The sequence below is a fragment of the Pygocentrus nattereri genome, chromosome 3 (genome assembly GCF_015220715.1).
Source record: "Pygocentrus nattereri isolate fPygNat1 chromosome 3, fPygNat1.pri, whole genome shotgun sequence".
Classification (NCBI taxonomy): Eukaryota; Metazoa; Chordata; class Actinopteri; order Characiformes; family Serrasalmidae; genus Pygocentrus; species Pygocentrus nattereri.
In genome coordinates, this window is record NC_051213.1 from 26,194,948 (window position 1) to 26,206,205 (window position 11,258).

The following is an 11,258-nucleotide window of genomic DNA, read 5'->3' on the forward strand; positions in this document are numbered from 1 at the left end:
ATGGTCTTCATAAGTTGAGCTGAATACTGTTCCTTACACTCAGCACACATAAGCAGGAATGCTGAACTCCCTTTATGGTCAGACAGTGCCATGTGGACACAACAGTCACGTTTGGCTAACTTATAGAGCCAGCTGCTAGGAACGAAATGAAAAACCCCATCACTGCAGCTCTTTTTCCCCTTTGTTTGGCAACCATTCCCCATTTATTGGATTTTATATGGGGTCTAGTAGCCACATTAACAAAAGGTTTCAAGGGAAGATTAATCAAAACCAGCACTTATTAAACCGTACTAGGAGCGCTCCTATTGCATATACTATTACCACTGGAGACCCAAAAGGGCAATATCTACTCCATAGTTGACACAAATGGCCCAGGGGAGAAAAAAAGGACATTATTCTACTTTGGACAGAAGGGAGCTCTGGTTAAGAGACTTGAGGGAGAGCCATTAGAATGAGAGGCATTCAGGACTGCTCGTTGGAGAGGTGAGTGGGTATATGCAGGGGGTAACAAAACTGTCATAGTCCAGGAATGTTTATCTCCCCCTGCAGCACTGGTGAGGCAGAGGCCCAGCTCTGGCTTCGCCACATACGTTCACTTGTTGCTGGTCTTGTCTACACGTTGTCTTAAAAAGAAACCTAGTCAAAGGCAGAATGAACAAGCACAACTATCCTTGTTTTTTCTTTGTGAATACTTTGTAGATAAGGTCCAAGAATAACTGCAACCTATCCTCATATTCCGTGTGTATATATGTATTATATGTATGTGTGTACATTTGCACTGTTGCCTCACAACAAGAAGGACCAGGATTCCTCAGGGTGCTCAAGGTCCTTTCTGTCCTCTCTGTGTAGAGTTTGCATGTTCTCCATGTGTCTGCGTGGGGTTCCTCCAGTTCCCTCCCACAGGCCAAAGACATGCAATCAACTTAATAGAACATACCAAATTGCCCCTTGGTGTGAATATGTGTGTGAATGTATTTGTCAGTGTGTCTGCCCCGTGATGAACTGGCGAGGCAGTCTAGGGTGTATCCTGCCTTCTTCCCAATAACCGCTGGGATACGCTCCAGCACCCTCCAAAACCCAGGAGAATAAGCAGCTTAGATAGTGTGTGTGTTTGTCTAGTATTTTTTGTTATGCATTTGCATTGTTCTGTATATGTATTGTCTGCTGTGTTTATCATATATTCTGCAGTCATTTTACTGTGTAGTCCTGTTTAACGTGTGGCTGTTGTGTGTTGCACCGCAGGGCCTGGAGACTTATGTTGTGTTCCAACATTTACAAGTTATACTGAGAATCGACAATAAGGAGTACACTATATTTTCAAAAGTATTCGCTCGTCTGCCTTCACACACATATGAAATTGAGAGACATCCCATTCTTAATCCATAGGGTTAGTATGATGTCGGCTCACCCTTTGCAGCTATAACAGCTTCAACTCTTCTGGGAAGGCTTTTCACAAGGTGTAGGAGTGTGTTATGGGAATTTTTGACCATTCTTCCAGAAGCACATTTGTGAGGTCAGACACTGATGTTGGACGAGAAGGGCTGGCTCGCAGTCTCCACTCTAATTCATCCCAAAGGTGTTCTATTGGGTTGCGGTCCGAACTCTGTGTGAACCATTCAAGTTCTTCCACACCAAACTCGCTCATCCATGTCTTTATGGACCTTGCTTTGTGCACTGGTGTACAGTCTTGTTGGAACAGGAAGGGGCCGTCCACAAACTGGTCCCACAAAGTTGGGAGCATGAAGTTGTCCAAAATCTCTTGGTGCTGAAGCAATAAAAGGTCCTTTCACTGAAACTAAGGCACCGAGCCCAACTCCTGAAAAACAACCCCACACCATAATCCCTCCTCAACCAAACTACACTTGGCACAATGCAGTCAGATGCCTGCTGAAATTCACTGAGCACAAATGCTTGTAGAAGCAGTCTGCATGCCCGGGTGCTTGGTTTTATACACTTGTGGCCATGGAAGTGATTGGAACACCTGAATTCTATTATTTGGATGGGTGGCTGAATACTTTGTATTTGGCATGACTTGACAAGATGGTAGTAGGAAGATGAAATGTTTGTAGATTAGTCCATTTTGTTCTTTCAGTGAGTAAAAAGCCAACACCTCTCAGATTCCAGCCTAAGCTCACTGGTTGTTGTCTACAAATATTCAGCCGTGATCTGACACATCAAGGTAAGATAGCAAGGAAATAAGGTCACACTTTATTTGGATGGTCCCCTATAGATCCTCTACAGATACTTAAATCATAACAAATTTTCTGGTGATGTTCAGTTGATTATCAACAACATTGTGGTTAGGGTTAGGCGGAGATGTAAGTTTTGCCTAGAGCTTTAGGTTATGGTTAGGTTTAACGTTAGAGTTAGATTTAATACACTCCTAAACACTGAATTTAAAGTTCAGATGAATTTAATGGATTATTTAGTTGAATGTTACTTAAAGGCCAAATGAGCATTTACAAAACACCTACAGTGGACCATCCAAGTAACACTTAACCTCACAGTCATTGGCTAGTTAGTTGAATGTTACTTAAAGATATACTGAACATTTACAAAGAATCATACAGAATCAATACAGTGGACCATCCAAATAAAGTTTTACCAGAAATAATGTTTAAAAAAAAAAAAAAAAAAAAAAAAAAAAAAAAAAACATTGGATGCACGGTGGCGTGGTGGGTAGCGCTATTGCCTCACAGCGAGGAGGGCCTGGGTTCGATTCCCCGGCCGGGCGGCAAGGGTCCTCTCTGTGTGGAGTTTGCATGTTCTCCCCGTGTCTGCGTGGGTTTCCTCCGGGTTCTCCGGTTTCCTCCCACAGTCCAAAGACATGCAGTCAAGCCAATTGGACATGCTAAATTGCCCCTAGGTGTGAGTGTGTGAGTGACTGTCTGTGTCTGTCTGCCCTGCGATGGATTGGCGACCTGTCCAGGGTGTATCCTGCCTTCTGCCCGAAGACTGCTGGGATAGGCTCCAGCATCCCCCCGTGACCCTGACGGAGAAGCGGCTTAGAAAATGGATGGATGGATGGATGGATGGATGGATGCATCTGACCACCAAAACTGCCCACATATTTTGTGAACAGTGTTAAATGTGCTGTTGCTTACTGTCACTCAGTCCTGGATGCTCCCTTTGCTGCACTGTTCTGTGTTTTCTTACCCAACATATCCCAGCCATATTTTTAGTTAAATATAAGTTTATGCTGAAATGTGTAGGAGCAGACACAAATAATGTTAGGATTAAGCAGGTGTGTCAAACTGGGCTTCTTCTAGGCCTGCAGAAATTAGCATTTATTCTTTTCTAACACAGTTCAAATTATGCAGGCTTTGCTGATTAGCCAGTTGGTTGAATCAGATGGATTTTAATGAGGCAGAAAATTAAATTCTTCAGATCTGTGGCTCTGGAGGATCCCAGTTTGTCACACCTTGGATAGAGCCCCATGTTTCACAGATAAGAACTGATGTTATTGAACAGATGACTGATTACATCTGTTCAGTAACAATAACAATAACAATAACAATAACAATAACAATAATAATAATAATAAAACAATAATATTAATAACAATAGTCATAGAGTTAATACGTATTTTCAGATACATGTATAAAATGATTCTATTATGATGCTACTGCTATACAACTTCATAGGTTTTGACTAATTTAAAGGAAGCTGTGAAAAATAAAGAAATTTTAGATGTGTCCATAATGTTCAACAGAGGCATAGGTAATCCAGAATGCTTGAAAAAGCTGTATAAGATTGAGACTGAAGTTATAATAAAATTAACATCCAGAATGCCTTGTTGTTTAAAAAAATGGTGCTAAAATCTTTAGGCAGATACCTTACTAAAAAATGAAAATGGATAATTACAGTAAATTATTCATCATTTAAACACTACTTGGTGCCCTCAAAAATTAAACATCGAGTAAACATTGTAAAATATATTTGCTGTCTAGTTTATGGTAGTTCAGTCTACATTGTTTGAGTTATATAAGCACTTTTTAATATATCTAGTGATTTCAAACTTTTGAACAATACTGAATATTGAAAAAGTGGCTCAAATATTTAAATATTCAGGTGTTTTGTAGAATTTATCAAGAATGAAAGTAGTAAAGTAAAGTTTGAATTTGTGTGCTAAGTTCCTCTCTCATTTTTAAAACTTGGTTCCTTGGTGTTCTTCGAGGCCTAGAGAGAAATGCATTCACTTTGACAGAAGCTTATGCTCAGTAAAGGACACTTTCGTGTCACTTGGGTCTCCCTGGCTGACACCAGTTTGGAATATGTAAGGGCCATTTGAATTCCAGTGAGGTAATTCAGAGGCCAATTCTGTTTTCTGCAGCCCTTGACCCTGGTGGCCTCATTACAAATGTTTTCCTCTCATCAGCGTGTGTTAAGGCAATGACAGGCAGTGTGTGGGGGCGACTAAAGGCCTGCTGAACATATACCTGCTATCACAGGACTCCAAATTAGTGGCTGGAGTTGTGTGTTCAGTCTCTAATTCAAAACCTTTTACTACAGCGTGTCTTTAGCCTGTGTTTACACAGAATGTTTGTATGCTTTAAGTCTGCCCCTGTGCATATATATGTAGGTGTGTGCCTGTCTGCAGAATTCAACCTAGACATCTGTTTTTTTTTTTTGTTTTTTTTTTTAATATTCAGGGCTTTAATTGCTCTTGGAGAGTAAATAAGGCATTGCCAGCATCCCTTAAAAATCATTACAAAAAGGGACTAAATAATCCCGTTGAGTCTTGAGGGAGGCTTTTTGATATTTATGATGCATTGACTTTCAAGGATGAAAAAGAGGAAAAGAGATTAGTGTCTGAATTAAACATGTCTGGGGTAATAGCTATTAAACAGTGTGATAAAAAGAGAGCTGAAGAGTTGAACTGTTACAGGAGCAGAGCCCAGCAGGAGAGCTTTCTCTTGTGTTTGCTAATCAGATGCATAACCTTAAACTGCCTTCAGGAAAAGGTACAGGGTGTGTTTTAATCTGACAATTCAGATCCTGACCATCCTGTAGGGCTTCTCTGATTTCCCAGGCTGCACTTAGCTTTAAAATCTCCACAGTCAACATTTTCACAGACTGTATATTTTCAAGGGGAGCAGTGAATGCTCCATCACCAGCACCACCATAATTACGAGCCGAAAGCATTGTGTGAGATAAAGTGAACCACATGGCAAGGGATGGTCGACAGGCGGGCCGGGTGTAGGGCCATTCTTCACTATCTCCCTGTGTGGTTTTGGGCCGTGCTGGGATTGGAGGGGAGGGTGGTGTGGGATGTAGTGCCTGGGCGTGAGGCATGGCAGTGCTCCCAGCTCCCCTGCACCGCTTTAAAGAGAGCGCTTTCTCGGGACAGCTTGCCGCTCAGGGGTCCTTCTGTCTGAGAGAGCACGCGGCTATGAGGCACCAGTCTCTGCAGGGGGAGTTTAAGCTCCAATCAAAACAGGATTATACAGACCACCGACTTAAAGAGAGAAGTGCCCACACACACAGGCACACAGACAACTGCACTTGGGCAAATGTCATGCTCAAAAGAGCAAGACAGCAAGAACAGCAATCTCTCCCTCACTGTCTTCAGTACCTGCTGTAGAAGGAGCAGCTTTCTAGGAAAGAGCAAAGCATTTTAGAATAAAAATCCACATCAAACTTATCTAAATGACCAACTTGGCCTAAGTATTACCAACTAGCTTGTGATATGGTGCACTCACAATTTATCATTACTGTCCTATCAAAACCTTATCCAAATCTCCTTCACCGAGTTTTGATTGAGTTCTTATTTACAACTCTTTCAACACCCACGCATACAAAAGATTTATCCACTCATGGGGGTCTGAAGCACAACTGATGTCACAAAGAGTCTGTTTACACCTTGCATTAACTTGTTTTGTGTCTGCATTTTATCTGGATAAACATTGGCCATATTTCAGGAAAATGCATCCTAAATGTGATACGCTCACAGTTGGGCCTGTGGATGTTTACACCTGGCTTCTCATGTGGTCAAGTGAATTACACATGTGAGCCAATAACCTAAAATGCATATTAATGCAAGAGAGAGGTCCCCAAATCCCCTAAATATTACATTGTGCAGCTTTAACTTGCATTGAAAGTTAAGAACTTTTAAGTTTTCATTTTGGAGGTAGAAGGTTTTGATATAACAGCCCAAATATAGAACAGCTCTATATACAGCAAAGTTTAATTGCAAATGATCCTTTTCACACTTCCATAATTGACATAGCGGAGGTCATCATAACAGGGAAAACATTACAGCAGTGGCAGCATTTATGAAAAAGAATATATAACATTTTTATAACATTTCTGATGTAGATGTCTTGCTTATTTTTTACCCTTTATTAAGGCACTTACCTCATTGTCTTTGTTTGATGGTGCAGTTTTTATCTTCAGAAAGGCGCGAGCTTGACAAGGTCTACAAGATTTTCTTCCAGAATTACTTGCATGACCATGACAGTAAGGATCTAATGAGGTTAGTTCTAATGTTTACTATAATATAGTCAATGTGGTGTAGATTGTGAGTAAACAGTGAACAGTTGCACCTCAATTTTTTTTTTGTCGTATTATATGATTTAACCTCACAATTCTACACGACCATGCAACTGTTCCTTTGTAAGTTTACAAACATTACAATGTTTAATTACTTCAGTGTTTGAGCAGTAATATAACAAACAGTAATGTTTGCCACAGAAAACCATCAAATCATGACAATCAACACCATTGGCGCACATACCCAGCAGCAAGTCCACGTGGTTTACTGGCTCACCTACCTAGCATTAATAAAATAAGGCCAACCGCCACCAGGTGTTTTTTATTTAGTGTTAGCAGGCGTCAGTAGCCTACTGTAGCCTGCCACAGCCTTTGTCTTGCCAAAACTGTTCCACCAAACTATATCTTTTATGGAAAGATTAGGTAAATATCTTAATAAGGACATGAAATAAGTGAATCCTCTACACCAGAGACGTTATAAAGGACTTTGTCTACATTCTTATCTGTAAATGGCGTTGATGCAGTGTTTTCCTTATTATGACAACTTCTACAGCATGGAATATGGAAGTGTGAAAAGGGTCAAAAGTAATATACATTATTATTAAACTCTTTTTTTGTAGTAAACTTCCTTCAGCACTGGATAACATCTGCCTGAATCCAGGAGTCTTCAGTGATGCACTAAGCTAATATTCAGGTTGACTAAAATGAACCTTTATTGGCGGGGCGCAAAAGGCCTTTAGAGACCTGGGGAAATCTCATTTCATGAGTCACACCATACTGGCCCAATTTGTTCTCCTTTCCCTGTACTCTGTGCCACGGCTCTGAATAAAACGACATTGTGACACGACATGGGAACTCTGCCAAAGCATCTGTAACACAGGAAGAAAATTCAATGGAAGCTTGTTGTAATTAGTCTAATAAATGTTTTACCATGGATGTATTGGAAACAAAGCGAGGCTTATTGTGGCAAGCATGACTTTTATTGTGAGACCTTGTAAGCGGATGATGTCTTCTCCTCCGAGTCAAAGGGCTTGCTCTTAGTGTGGTAATGAAGCAATTTAACGGGAGCTCTAGCACTAACAAAAAATGTTCCCTGCTACCAGGGAAGCAAATGTGGAACTGCTTTCCCTGTTTTATAATTTAAGGATGTTATAAAATTTGTAGGAGGATTTTGGGTCGTTCCGAGGCATTTTTATGTCTGCGTAAAGCCTGATTAAAGATGCAAATGAAGTGCCTAATGTATATTCTAATGAAAACATGTTGATAGGACAATGTCATGCTAATGTGTGAAACATTAACAGCCAAAGCTGTTCATAAGTTCATTTCACCTTGTAGCAGTCTTTAATGGCAGTGTGGACTGGCAGAGAAGGTGGCGTGATAGGGTTTTGATGTGGGACGAAAATGTCTGGCTCATTACTGAGTAGAACTGGTATGGTCTAAGCCACTGGCTAGAACCTGTACAGACCTGGTTAGCCCTCTTTAATGGCTCAGGGCTGCCATTTCACATTCCGCCAACCTCTGCCATAGATGTGGTTACTCAAAGAGTGTTGGTGGAAATGAGAGGGGCACCAAGGGGGTCAGGAATTTATCCATCATTGGTTGTTGAAGGAGCAAATTGCTACCACATGAATAGTACTGGCTGAATGCTGGACAATGGTGCCCACTTTGGACAATTCAGATTGCAGAACAGATTGAGGAGATTGCCTGATGTGGTGATATTTCAAACATGCCTGTATGGTGCAGTTGGACATGTTATGGCCACCATGTGTATGTATCCCATCTTCTAGTGGAGATTATGTTGCTCTGTAATTTGCATTGACTGTGTCCTCCGCTGGTTAATTAATTCTGACGACCAAACCAGAAGCAACTGTGTTGGTCTCTGCAGTTCTTTTGCTGGTGACTTGGATGAGAGAAGTTATATTTAGCTGTCTTATGTGGTGCTCTGAGGTGGTTGTTGGGGAAGTAAACTGTGAACCATGGCCTCGTGGGTTACAGACTGTCAGAGCTGTAAAAATGTTTGTGAAGTGAAAATCCCCTCAAAGTGCTCCACATCACCCCCAGAAAGACTCTTCACTTAGACACAGACCGTAATGAGAGAGCGATGCAAATTGGACAAGTTTCACTCATCAAAGGCCCTGCTGCGATCCGAGTTAAAAATATGTTGCCGGTGTGCTACTCTGCCTTCTGTATCTTCCTCCAGGCCATTTCCCAGGGGAGAGCAAAACGGCTCACCACAGCTCCACTCATATGGCTTAACTGGACACTTTCATTTGCTAGGCGTATTACAAGAAGTTGATGGCCTACACACCCTCCTGATAAGCCCCAGCTGACATTACATGTTTAGTTTGTGTTCTAGTTGAATACGCCAAAGCGAAACGTTCTGAAACAGACAGCATCTATGCATTTGTCTACGATTATGGAAGATTTGTGGTGAAAATGCTTCGTGACAAAGCCTCACAAGAAAATTTAGTGAGCATTGATCAATTCAACACAGTACTTCATCTTTTTTCTTCATAAATCCATACACACACTAACGACTCGCCTAGAAATGAGTTCAAATGAGACATGCTGGAAATTGTGCATGTTTTGACTATCAGGCTTTACACCCAGCTTATAACCTAACGTGGCAAATATTACAGTGTAAGGGACTAATGATATATTTTCTCAGCTGGGAGAAGGGCATTGCATGTGGGCTCGGTAGAAGTGTCAGGTCTCAGTAAATGAGTGTGTGCTGCTGAGTGAAAAGTGAGCTGATGGCAGTTGTCATGCTGGCTCAGGACTCGTGGGGAACCCACCAGCCACCGCACAGGGAGGGGGCCAGGGAGTAGGAGCAAGAAACCTATAGGGGAAATGAAGTGCTCTGCCAGGAAGACATTCAGAAACCCAGACTTCACCCTCCTGACAGCTCGGAAATATCCGCTATATTGCAGAGGAAAAGTGGGTCTGGCGAGACATTTTCATTTTCAGTGAGTGGAAACCTGAGCGTTCACGGCCCATCCAGTATGGAGCGACATCTGTCACCTTAAACAGCAAGGAGTGAACTGAAGAATAACCAGAGATGTACTTGTTGCCAGTGCATACAAAACTATTTATGAACCCTACTATCTAAACATATTTCAAGTTACACGTCGTTTCCCCACTTCTTGGAAATCTTTAGCTTGGAGGTCCGGAGGTTCTCAACTTCAAATGCCATCCACATCTGTCAGATACAAATCTACTGCACTTATGCTGATTGAGTTGGCTTTTGAAACTTTTAAGATATCTTCATTCACTTCAGGTTGCTGTTTTCCCAGCAGTCTGCATGCAAGGGTCTTATTCTGTGGTCATGGGAAGCTGAGGACTTCATCTGCGCAGTCCACTCTGTCTTCATGACTGGTGTCTGTAAAGAAACCTGGATGTTACACATTACCAATATGCCTTTGCTGACGTATTTGGTTTCCTCTGATTCAAATAAAAGCTGGAACTTAACAACATGAAGCATTTGGCGCTATTTCTTTTGGAGAGAGTAGTAGCCTGTCCCTCTTACTGGAAAGTGAATTAAATTGACAAAACTTTGGTGCATAGTCAGTATGGCTAATGTTAGAGAAGTGCTTAATAATGTTTTTTTTCTAGTATAAAAGCCTTTGACTAGTGTCCAGCACATGTATCTTTTTGTGAGGTCACTGTGTTACATCCAAAGGTGGGTAGTAATTAGTTACATTTATTCAGTTACATGTACTTGAGTAATATGCAGATAGTTTTGTCGTTTCCTTAGTGTTTTCAAATGATAGTACTTTTATATCGAGCTACTAGTTTCTTTTAGTGAATATTTTTTGTTTTGTTGTTAAGAGCATTGGTTAAGAGAGATTGGTCACATTTCTGAATTTTGAGATCTGTTGTTTAGCATTGATATATATAAGTGTAGCACCAAAACTGACTTCATTTAATGTGTTGCATTTTTGGATGTTATGAAGTATTTAAGCAGTTTTTGACCAGCTCCTGTCGTACTACTGTTGTACACATGTTGTGGTGTTTCTTTTAAAAGGCACTTTTACTTCTTCTTGAGAAGTACCAGTAATCTTATTTGAGTATCAGCTTAGGCAACTCTACCAACCTTAGTTACATTTAAGCCCTACTGTTACCTACCTACCTTTTATTGATTCATGGTAATATGCATTGCAAAGCATCCAAGTTCAAGAAGGAAAACCTCAAAATGCCCTTGAAAATCACAGTTCTGGTTCGTTTAGGGAAAAAAAAAACTGTTAGACACCATGTGTAAATTATTCATACCAGTTACAGACTTTTGAATGACTTCATCCCTTTTATTCATTCATATAGAGCCACGAATAGATGAACTTTACGTGTACTCGGTTTTGTATATCTAAATGTAGAAGAGGACCACATTACATTTTTATGATTTTGATAATAATGGTGCCTTATCAAAACCAGATGGATGTAGTAATATTCGGCAGCTGCACAACCCAGCCCGCGGGCCCTTACTTTACTTAGAAAAAAAAGGAAAGAAAAACTTCCACATGCTAACATTTACACAGTGATTTCTTTTAATTGCACTCTACTTTTTAATTTGCCTTGGACTAATGCTTTTAAAAGCGGGCAGGAGGCATTTTATTGAAGTCTTGCCTAATGCTGGCCTAAGTTTCCTTGATTGCTGTAGCCCCGCTCTCTGGCTCGTACCTGACAGCCTCCTCGTTCCTCGTTTCTTTCCCGAAGTCAAACATGCCACACGGCATTTACAAGTGGGGCTGAGGACATGTTGAATAAGTAGG